The sequence below is a fragment of the Carcharodon carcharias genome, chromosome 11 (genome assembly GCF_017639515.1).
Source record: "Carcharodon carcharias isolate sCarCar2 chromosome 11, sCarCar2.pri, whole genome shotgun sequence".
NCBI classification, from domain to species: Eukaryota; Metazoa; Chordata; class Chondrichthyes; order Lamniformes; family Lamnidae; genus Carcharodon; species Carcharodon carcharias.
Window position 1 is genome coordinate 99,013,041 of NC_054477.1, and position 10,588 is coordinate 99,023,628.

Below are 10,588 nucleotides of genomic sequence, written 5' to 3' on the forward strand. Positions count from 1 at the left end.
TTCATTTCTACCAGAGAAGGGAGGGGAAAGTTTAAAACCACATTCATTCACCCAGTAATTTACTCGCAGCTTTGGTTTGCATGTTTGCTTTTCCTTTTTTCCTTATACTTTTTCAATAACTTTTAGCAGATTTGAACATTTCTGTCTGCCTTTCTGAACTGTAGCTTCTTTGCATCATTTCGTGTTTAAAGCTTGCAGTTCTTCTCAGTGTCTTTCTCAGACTGAAGTCTTTATTGAACTGATTGTAAGATGGCAGCTTACAGAGCTTCACTCATGGCACAGGCCAGATAGGACATGTAGTACTGTTGCATTTCAAAACCCAAACAACGGGTGACCCAGAATAGTGTTAGTTCCCCCCTGACTCCTCCATGCATTGCTGCTATTGTATTCCTGACCTCCCTTGCCTCCCACCCATTTCTTGCTGGCAGATGAAAATATGGGCTGAGTTTTACTGGTGGACTTGGGAGGCCGCCATTGGGTTAGTAAACAGGTCCCAAGCCCACACTTGCTGGGACTGAGTCCTGCTTAGCAATTTTACCATAGGCAGCCACCTCATTGGCTGCCTGTAGGCCTGCCATCCAATTAAGGATGGTGGGTGTGTCCCTGATACTTTTGGTTCAGAGGGCCGCCAGTTCAGAAGCCTCAGCAGTACCACTGTAAGAGCTGATCGCCGCTGAGGAACGCAGGAGGCCTCGGGGCTATAGAGGTAATTAAAGAAAAAATGTTTTAAAATCATGGAGACCAGTGTTGGAGGGGAAACACTCCAGTGAAATGCGACCTCTTCTTTGTTCCATTTAACCTTATCTCCTACCAGGTTGCTGCTGGAGGCTGCCCCATTTAGCTAGTAGTTTTCCCACACAACAGTGGTATTGCAAAAGGCTGGCAGTATTGTAAAATGACCCCTAATTGGCCTTGATTTACAGATTGGTAAAATAGCAGTGAGACTGCATCAAGCAGCCATCCAAAGCAACACCCCTCCCACCACCCCTTTCCCCTCCCCCGATTTAACTGGCACCACCCCTCCCCCCACCCCTGATTTAACTGGCACCACCCCGCGCCCCTCCCAACTATCAGCCCGCGACTCAGGGCTGGTAAAATACTGGCCTTTGCTACCATGGCAACTATCATTTTGTTCTAAAAATTGAATTCATTTAATCTGCTGAAAATTGATCTAAAGATACAGCATGAGTGCTTCTGCAATAAAATAAAAGATGCATTTCCTGAAAGAAATCCTTTTCATTTACTCTGGAGCAACTTATTAAAAAGTTAGAATGGTACACAGAACCTGTCTTGGTTTGGAAAATGCTTTTTGACTACTGCCTTCATTAACTATTTGGCCAACACCTCTTAGTTGCAAATGAAAGACTTGAGAAAGCATTGTCAAAACAAGTGGAAGTGTATCTAACAACAACAACTTGTATAGCACCAATAATGTTATTAAACTTGCCAAGGTGCATCACAGGAGTATTATAAAACAAAGTACGACACTGAGCCACATAAGGAAATATTAGGTCAAATGACCAAAAGCTTGGTCAAAGGTGGAGGTTTTAAGAAGAGTCCTAAAGGAGGAAAGTGAAGTCAAGAGTGGTGTTGCAAGGGTATTGCACAGCTTGGGCCTAGGCAACTGAAGACATGGCCGCCAATGCCATGAGGATACACAAGAGGCCAGAATTAGAGGAGACCAGATAGCTCAGAGGGCATGGGGCTGGAGGAAAGTACAGAGATAGGAAGGGCAAGGTCATGGAGGAATTTGGAAACAAGTTTGAGAATTCCAAAATCAAGTCATTGCTTGACCTGGAGCCAATGAGCCAATGTCAGGTTATATGGTTGCTCCGCCTTCATCTTACTGATTTCTTTAATAAATGAATCCAGTTTGTTTCAGTTAAAATCGGAAAATAATCACCATCATTTATTCCAAAATGAATAAACTGATGCTAAAATTGCAGATGGGAGTATTGCATGTACAATCCAAAGTCCGATTGCACCACAGACTGGCGATGTGAAAACAGCCTTGGCAAAACCCGGACTGTTTGTAATTAAGGTGACTTTTCCATGGGAAAGAATCGTTAATGTATCTTTAGACAATTGCATTTAAGAATTATTACACCGCTTTCTTAACTGTACGTTCTCAACGACGAGTGGCTGCAGAGCCTGACAGGAAGCTGTTGAAATGGAAGACCTGCATCTGGAACATGTGTCTGATGCCCAATCCCCACACTGAGAATGGATCACAGGATTACTTTTTGATCTATAGAGATCAGATGCTGTTTGAACCAGATGATATAAGGACAGTGTGCCTTATTCTGCAGCAGCCATTTCTAGTTTGTCTGAACTATACAATAGAAGACATCAAAATGTATGAATGTGACCATGATAAGGATAAGCTACAGGGACCGTGCCTTCTCAGCTTACTCCTCTGGAATGACCTTTGAACTTAAGTGACGGACACCAGATCCAGAGGCTGTAGCTTCCAATGTTCAGCAGATGTGGGTGTTAGCTGAAATGGTCTGAAACAGTCTAATGACCAATCGCGTCGGATGGTTTGATGTGCATGGTTCCTACAATGTCAACCTGCTACCCTACATCTGACTGACTCATCTTATCACACTGTTCCTGCTGGGAAGACCAGATGATTCAGAAATCCTTGTTTGTGACTGCATTGCAGGCCTACATGAAAAGTACTTGATGCCCCCACTGAAAATTGAAGTGAAACAGGAGCTAGTGTTCTGCTATTTGCCTGAGTGGGATTGCACTCAGTTCCAACTATTACATATCACCTCTGCTAGTGTTTTGTATGTACAGAATTAATAAATGTAATATACTGTGTTTTAAAACGTTAAAAAAATAACTAAATAAATAAAAATGTCACGTTATAGAAAAAAACACACTTGGTGTTGCTTAGTTTAAAGTCAGGCTTTTTCCTGAAAAAGAAAACAGCCTTAACTCCAGTGTCCTTTCACCAGCAAAAATTGTGGACATCAATCTTCTACATTTCCGTCTATACTATGTGCTTGCTTATTTCATTTGTTCATTTAAATAGTAGAAGCAGATGCAATATGATAGAAATATTTGGCAGATTACATAAAAATTATTAGTAATGAGCAAAAAATAAATTGTCAAATATAACTTCATACCAGTCAAAATGATGTGCAATATCAAAAGCTGCTACATCATTTTAATGACTTGTGGAATGAATTTATGAGATATAATCATGCCATAACGAGGAACATAGCAGTTCCTAATGTGATTATATATAGAAAGATTAATGCATATATTCAAGCACACATTAAGAGATTATTTTTAAGTCTAGGATGGATATCTGTGTCTTCTGACAAGGGCTAAAAGATAAATAGGAAGGAGCAAAATAGAATATGTTGATACACTTACCTAGATTTCAAATTAAATTATAAATTGACGAAAGGAATTGAATGGGTGGAACTTAATCCAGGCAACAGGGGTCTCACCGGCAGACTTGGAGGATTCCCAAGCAGGCGGGGCCATGATCACGCAGCGGTAGTTCAGTGATGTGTGGGGCCCGGTCGCTTACATGGAGGAAATGTGGACCCTTTTGCTGCTCCTCCCTCTCTGATAATATTGCCTCTGTTGCCTGCAGACATCTCTCTAGCACGCTGCTGTTCCTCCATCAATCATGTGTCCAACAATATTGTGATCTCCTGAGTCCGATTTTAGCCCTTTCATTGGTTGCTGACCCTGGATTTAAAGTGCCAACGTATGTCTCTCAAACTGTTCCATCAGGCACCCCCTCCCTCCCTCCTCCAAACCACGGCCCTCAGACTGTAAGATAACAAATTCCTTGTGTACTCCTGTGGAAATCAGCCGTAAAATTTCTGACCTTCCACTTCGGAGAGACTTCAACGGCATCAGCTTTCACTGGTCATGGACTTAATGGCCCGTGATCCTCACTTGCTGCTCACTTAATTCCAAAAGGTGCGTTTGATAGCGTCTGCAATATGATCTTAACTTGCTGCTTAACTTTCTTAATTGGCTTCTCACTGCATTCATGTGGGTTTGCCAGCTTGCTGCCTTCCTCCTGGCCATTTAATTGCTCTGGGATTCCGACTTGCCCACTTCCCTGTGATCCTTTCCCTTTCAGCCATGAATTCCACTTTGATGGGCTTCATTATTTTCCACCCAATACCTCAATTGGCAATGTTGGTGGCAGAATGAAGAAAAATGTGACTTAATAACCAACAGCCAAGTATCTGGCCAGTTTTAAACATTACTTTTAAAATTCATTTTATACGTGCCAGCAGGCCTGCTCCTCACTGGAATGGAATCTTGAATCTCAGTATGGTGAGCAGTACTCAGTCCCATCCCATTTCACACTGTCAGACATGATACAATCATAGATGCAATGCATTTATTATTGAACTCATCTGCAGGGAGACAGTCGGTTACAGTAACTACTTTAAATATTTTTAATAGCACTTGCCAGAAGGCTGTATTTTCACTTTAAGTAATAAAATAATTAAGCTAAAAATGCATCATTATCAGGAATTGAAGTATTAGGAAAGTATAACCTCTCTCTTTTAGCAAGCAATTGTTAATCAATTATGATTTTCTTTACAATATGTTTATGCTTCAATTGTTATCAAAAGTGAGTAGGAAACAGGCAGTCAGTAGGCTTAGCTGTTGGTTTGACAGGGGAAAACCCAGTTGGTTCACAAATATCCTACAGTGAATGAAACCTACTGTTCTTACACAGTCTGGCCTATATATGACTCCAATCCCACACTAACACGATTGACTTTTAACTGCCTCTGAAGGGACCTAACAAGCTGCTCAATTGTATCAGCATCTTCTCAGGGCAAATAGGGATGGGCAATAAACTCCAGTCTTACCAACAACACCCAGATCCCGAGAATGAATTTACATAGGCTTAGATGTTAAAAGCTACTATGGGCAGGATTTTTTGCTCAGCGTGTGGGCGCTTGCCTGACACACCTGAGGGTGAAATAAAGTGCGTCGACATCAGTCGAGCATGCTGACATCAACCCGCACTCTCGCAATAGTTCGGTTGGAGGGCACGAGCCAAAACCAGCCGCGCGCCTGCCGAAAATTAAAAGCCTGTTAAGGTCATTAAGTTAACAATTGTGCTGAGTTTTTCACTGCCCATTCAACCTAACGGTTGACAGGCAGGCGAAAAGGCCAAGCAGCCTTTGCATTTTTAGGATACCTCATCCACGGGTGGAATGAAGTTTCCTAAAGCAAATAAAAATAAAATAAAAATTTTACACTTGAATTAAAAACATGTCCCTGACAGTGTCAAATAAAGGGACATGTTTATGACATTTTTATTTCGTTCATTAGATTTTTTTAACAGCGCTTTATCTCCCTGACGCAGCTCCGTGCCTCAGGGAGATTGAAGCGTTCTTTCACGCGCATGCATGAAGTTTGCACTTGGCCCGCTTGCTCTCCTCCCCCCGCCTGCACAGGTGGAGTGCTGCCGCTCACACTCCACGCTGGGCGGGCCTTAATTGGCCTGCCTCTGTAAAACCGCGGTGTGGTGCTGGTTGCGGTTGGCGGTCTGCTTCATAACCGCCAAGCACCGCCACCAAGGGTAAAATCCTATGTTTATTTTCTTTCTTAGCATTTTTAGGCCCATTTCGAATTGGTAACAGACCAGTTTGGGTCTGTTACTATACCAAGACTGGCCCATTTCCAACAATACCATATTACAGATTTTGTTTCCCAATTGATGAAAAGTGCCATTATTTTTCACAGCTAAAATGCTGCATTGGAAAACATTTAGTCCAGTATAATGTAGTGTTGTAGTGTACTGACTTGCATCTGGATTCTTGCCTGTTTTGTGCACAGAAGGCTGTGGAAGACCCTGGTGAACATACACTCCCTGATTAAGGACTTATGGTCCCCCTCTCCCAGTAGGGCATTTTACTTCTCAAAACTCACTTACCTCAAAACACCTGCAAAAACTCAGTACGTGGGCAGCTAAGTAATGATGTGGATTAAAACTACTATAGACTCGATGGACTGATTGCCGCTTCTGTGCCATAATGACTCAGCACCATTAAAGAACCTGAGGGCAGGATTTTCTGCTCCTGCCAGGGGCAGGCATCGGAGCAGGCAGGATGGATACATTTGGATTGCGGCCAAAAGTCAGGCATGAACATATTGAATGGCGGAGCAGGCTCGAAAGGCCGAATGACCTACTTCTGCTCCTATTTTCTATGTTTCTATGTCAGTTTCCTGCCATGGAAGAATACCTTGATGTTTTCCGCTCATGAATTTCATGGTGGGACAGGCAGCCCTCTATGCCACATCTGGAACTGCATTGGCATGCATTTGAATATTGTGAGTACTCATTAAAAACCCAGCTGACTGGAATCACGCCTCCCCAACCAGATCAAATGGCCAGGCCGGTGGCGAATTAGACCAACGTGAATCATGGCCGGATATAAGTGACGTGTACCTGGCGAGCTGCACTTCAGTCGTGACTTTAGAGTTTGTGCTCTCACCGGTTGCCAACCTTTCACAGTGCTGCAGCTGCCACTGCTCTCATTCTGTGTTGAGGGTGCTCAGGAAAGACCAGTGGAAAGGTGGGGGTAGGGCAGGGCTGCTGGAAGGCAAAGGCTTGAGTGGCTGCGTTTTGATTGGACTTTGGAGGGAGACACATAAATGGGGTGGGGGGGGGGGATGTGACTGGGGAAGGGGGCGCTGAGACACTTGGCTTTTGGGGGGGGATGGGAAGTTAGTTGAGGCCAGAAAGCATAGACTGTCCTGGACAATAGCGCAATAGGTGGCCAGGGCCAGAAAGCATGGGCCAGAAATTTATTCTCCCCACTGGCGGGTTTGGAGGTGGGGGTGGGGGGAGCATGAAATTGAAGGGATGGGATTCCCTCGGGGTTCCCGCCCACCCCAACCACATAGCAATTTTATGCTGGGGCGGGCATGGCCTCGAACCGGAAGGCCGCCCTTATCCCAACTGAGGCCCTTAAGTGACCAATAACTGGCCACTCAAGGGATGTTTCCTGCCCAGCCTCAATTTTTAGGTTGGCTGGAGGATTGAACTTCCATGGGGGAAGCCCAACAAAGAACAGAGTTACATTTCAAGAAGAAGTGGGGAGGTGGGGAGAGGGCGTCTCCATCAGAAGCACCCTTCTGAATTCAAGAGCCCCCCCCTTAAGGCCCGGTGGTCTCCGGACATTCCCCCAACACCTGGCTTCCCCCCCGAGACCCCAATTGCCCCCTTTGTAACCCTCCCCCCCAAGGCTTTCCCTGCCCTCCCTGCCCTGGGACCCCTTGAGCTTACCCAGGCCTCCGATGCCCAGAATTAGTTTCCGACGTCCCCCTCAGTTTTTTTTAATGCATTCACAGAATGTGGGTGTCGTTAGCTGGGCCAGCATTTATTTCCCATCCCTAGTTGCCCTTGAGAAGGTGGTGGTGAGCTGCCTTCTTGAACCACTGCAGTCCCTGTAATGTAGGTACAGCTACAGTGCTGTTAGAGAGGGAGTTCCAGGATTTGGACCCAACGATAGTGAAGGAATGGCGATATATTTCCAAGGATGGTGAGTGACTTGGAGGAAAACTTCCAGGTGGTGGTGTTCCCATGTATCTGCTGCCCTTGTCCTTCTAGATGTAGTGGTTGTGGGTTTGGAAAGTGCTGTCTAAGGAGACTTGGCAAATTCCTGCAGTGCATCTTGTAGATGGTACATACTGCTGCTACTGTGCATCTGTGGTGAAGGGAATGAATGTTTATGGATGTGGTGCCAATCAAGCGGGCTGCTTTGTCCTGGACATTGACAAGCTTCTTGAGTGTTGTGGGAAGTGGGCAAATGGGGGGTATTCCATCACACTCCTGACTTTGCCTTGTAGATGGTGGACAGGATTTGGGGAGTCAGGAGGTGAGTTGCTTATCTCATGATTCCTAGCTTCTGACCTGCTCTTGTAGCCACAGTATTTATATGGCTAGTCCAGCTCAGTTTCTGGTTCAGCTTCTTCTTCTTGGTGTGCAGGTCCTGGCTCATACCCAGCACAAACTGCTGGACTAAGGTCTCCATGGCAATCGCCACCCTTCCAATGGTGACCTCAGAGTGCTGGCATGTCAGCACCATGACATCAGATGGACTCCTCCATTCTCCATTCCAATCTGGTGACAGCCTGTGATAAACCTGTCTTCTGTGCACCTGTCTGTCTTTGGAGCTCCAACACCTCTCTAAGGGCCACATCCAAAGGTTCATCATTGGACTCAGCAGCAACCTGGCCTCCTGTAGTCCTCTGAGTTTCAGTGATCTTGGCTGTGGACCTGAATCTGTGTTGTGCTCACCAGATTGTGACCCCAAGCCTGCTCTAAAAAGGTCCCACAAAGGTGTGTATCTCTGAGCTGGTAGGGGGGTGCAGGTGAACTCAGTGCCAGCTGTATATCTAGTGGGCCCTCAACATCCTCATTGGAGGTGGTCTGGGGGCTAGGGCTGATGGGCTGGCTGGCAGTGTGCTTCCTTTTCTTGTTGATGCTTGTTATAGAGAGAAGAGAAAATTAGTGATTGACTAGATGGTCAACAACATTAAAAAGCACTCACAGTTTCAGTGGGTAGGCAATAAGTTGTTGATAGACCCTCAATGGATTGTTGGAGAATGGCAATCTCTCCTTTGGTAGCGGGTGAGTGGCTTGAGCTCTGGTATCCCCCTCCTGTCTCAGATCTTTGCCTGTTGTTGTGGGCAATTTTTTCCTGCATAAAGACAGGTGGACATACGGTGAGCAGGACAGATGACAAACCAGATGACCTGCATGCCTGCCTTATGTGTATGATGAGTGGTGCCTATAGCATTGAAATTGCCAGTGCATCAGTGCCGAATTTTGTGCCCATCATTTCTTTCTGCCAAAGTTGTTTGGCCCTTTACTTGAAGGTGATGGTGATGGTGACGTAAGGGCTGAAGACATGACTTGTGCAGGATGTGACAAGAGATGAAGATGTGAAAGTGTGTGTGAGAGAATCAATGATGATGCCCCTTGTGCTGGTACTGTATGAGATCCCTGTGGACTGTAACCCTGCGAATGCCTGATGGCCTTGTGGGAGTGTGAGTTGAGAGTAAGGAGGAGGTCCACTTACTCTAGTGGAGCGAATGAGATCATTCACCCAGTTCCTGCTCTGGATGGCGGCCCTCTTCTGCAGTGCATTGACGCTGACCGCACTGGCAACCTCCTGCCAGGCCTTTGTGATGAGATTGGTGGACCTTTGGCTCCCATCGTGGAGCAAAAGCTTCTCCTGCCGGTCCTCAACTGGAGTAGTGCCGCTAGTGCATTGTTGCTAAACTTCAGAGCTATGGGCCTCTTCCTTCTCGGGGCCATTCTGGTGTTTGTCACGAAAAATGCAAGCTGCAGGTTTCAGCGAGCAAACGTGTGTGTCGGTGGGGTTTATATATAGTGTCCAGATATGTGAGACTATGAGGCAATGGCGGGGTGGACAAATCTCAGCCCAGCCTGCCACAAAATATGACATTCTTCCTGTTCATGCATACGTAATGAGCTGAACAGTGGACAGTCTGACGCAGAAACCCACCACGATGGCTGGCGAGAGCTGCATTGCCTTTCTTGCCAGCCATTGCACTTGGTCTCCGGAGCAGAAAATTTCACCCGAAATATTTTAACCACCTGTTTTTGGGTTTGGATTCAGCCAAACTAATGGGAATGAAAACCTATTTTTGGTGCTTGTGAAAATCTGACATAGAAGGACATTGGAAAATTTCAAAATAATTTCTCATAAATATGGGTCCACAAACATGATTACTAATAAAATATTATAAATTTGTAATCTCATTTAAGTGGATCATAATATTAGTGGCTAAGGAATTTAAAACAATAATACAGAGTGGTCAGAGGCTACAGTTAAAGGGCAACTCAGGATGAATCACACCAAATATTTAGAGAGTCCGTTCCCAAAATCCAAATAGTTATTACACATGAAATGCTTGTCAAGAGAGCTTAGTCTGTAGTATACTTAGCTATTGAGAGAAATATTTTTTGGCTTTGAAACAATTTGGGATGTTCTGAAAATGTTTATGGTGCTAACTAAACACAACTCCTTTCTTTAGTTCAAAATGTAGTAAGGCAGAAATGTTTAACTGTATTCATTTTGATACTGAAGATTTGAAGGCGTCATTCATGGGGCTTAGCAAAGGAGGGTGATCCCTTTTGGGGATGAAGGTCACTTTCCACTTAAAGCACATACGTATCTGAAAATTCTAATCAACAGTCAGTGCCCAAAGAAATAGGGCATTGTTGTTTTTGTTTTGCACAGAGAGAAAGAGAAAGAGAGACCACTAATTGACTCAATGGCAGTCCATGAATCAGGTCAGTGTTAAATGTTGACAGAAGGCATGATCTGCCTACTCTGCATACTTCAGGTACATGCACCTAATGCCTGAGTTATCATCCTAAACAACATAGTGATACGCATGGGCTACTCAAGAAATGGTCAGGAACAGCCCCCTGCTATTTTTCACTGCAGCTGATGCCTATAGCATTGAAATTGCCAGTGCATCAGTGCCAAATTTTGTGCCCATCATTTCTTTCTGCCAAAGTTGTTTGGCCCTTTACTTGGAGGTGATG

At 44.9% G+C, this 10,588-nt stretch overlaps 1 pseudogene; it reads left to right on the forward strand.

The window, feature by feature from the left end:
- The first annotated feature begins 1,740 nt into the window (after positions 1–1,740).
- LOC121283908 lies at positions 1,741–2,589 on the forward strand (annotated as a pseudogene).
- Positions 2,590–10,588: the final 7,999 nt, after the last annotated feature.